The 1308-nt window shown below is 46.6% G+C and overlaps 1 pseudogene; it reads right to left on the bottom strand.

The window, feature by feature from the left end:
* Window positions 1-380: 380 nt before the first annotated feature.
* Window positions 381-1113, bottom strand: LOC102824811 (annotated as a pseudogene).
* Between the last annotated feature and the right edge of the window lie 195 nt (window positions 1114-1308).

The raw sequence follows: 1308 nt of genomic DNA, 5'->3' as shown, positions 1-1308 counted from the left end.
GCTGCCACTTTGCCCTGATGGGACACTAAGAGAAATAGTCTGTGGCTACACTGATTCCTATCACCACATCACTCTATGGTCTGACAACCTAGCATCATCGGATGGTTATAAAGCTTCAAGGGCAGTTGAAATGATGGGAATGAATTCCTCAAGCATGTATTTGCAGCACACAAGATGAAACACAGGCTGCTTATGAGTAAACACAAAAGATGCTGTAGAGTGTTTTCTTCCCAAGTGGTATAGGAGGTTGATTTCTGGGGGTTGAGAGAAGTTTGTCTTCTGCTTTATACCACCAGGAGTAGGCATGGAACTCACGACCTAGGAACCGATGCTGTGCTCTCTTCTGAAAGGTGCTACCATCTAACAACCAAGAGCAGTTTCTAAACAGCTGTGGAATTTCCACCACAATCCACAGAGTGATGTGTCTCCAAGGAGCTCTGGGTCACTTTGCTAACATAAGAGATCTTCACTAAAGTTTGCATGAAGATCACTATGTTGTGCACCAGGATGTCCGGTAACATGCAAAAGAATTAGACCTAGGAATACAGTCCTCCCATTTCAGCATCCACAGTAAAATTCACCAGGTGCTTGCTCTGAGGTGGAATGAGGGTGACATTAGCTGTTCTGTATGTGCCAACCACTGTGTTCACGTACTGAACCTGACTGGATAGGCTGGTCAATGACACAGAGTAAAACTTGGAGTTCCTGATTTTTAGGGTAGCCTTGATGGCGAGAATTACAAGGGAGTCTTCCTTACTAAACAAGACTTTTACTACTTTGATGCCATCATCATCCACAAGCACTCAGAGTGGAAACAGGAAGAAAACCACCAAAGCGGATGCCATGCCAAGAGTCAGAGCAAGATGGACAGGAGGACACACTGTTTAGTTCTCTGAGGTAGTAATCTCTCATCACTATGTGGGATCAAGGTCACCAACTCGTTTACTTGCTCTGTGGGGATGTAGCCAGTTCCCTGGCAAGTGAGGCATGTGATGCTGTCTCTCCTGTCAATTCCACATATAGGAACTAAGTAATGGCTTCTTCCTGCTCACGCTCAGCTCTTATATTGTTGCTGGAAGAGGGACGAGCAAAAGCAGAGTGCAGAGACCCCATGGCCGTGATGTGGAACTTGTGTCATGTCTAGAACCACTCAGGTGAGGGCAAACTCCGACATTCTCAGACATGCAGGGTCCTCTTGGCAGGCCCTCTCTGGGCCGTTCCCGGCTACCTGACCAATTCAGACACACTACCTGACTCCTCCATTCTCGGAGCTGCTTGGCGTCTGTATTTTTGAAAATCTATCTTCCT

This window comes from Chrysochloris asiatica, unplaced genomic scaffold (genome assembly GCF_000296735.1).
Source record: "Chrysochloris asiatica unplaced genomic scaffold, ChrAsi1.0 scaffold00284, whole genome shotgun sequence".
NCBI classification, from domain to species: domain Eukaryota; kingdom Metazoa; phylum Chordata; class Mammalia; order Afrosoricida; family Chrysochloridae; genus Chrysochloris; species Chrysochloris asiatica.
The sequence above is the reverse complement of the archived record's forward strand: the minus strand, read 5'-3'. Positions and strand labels throughout refer to the sequence as shown.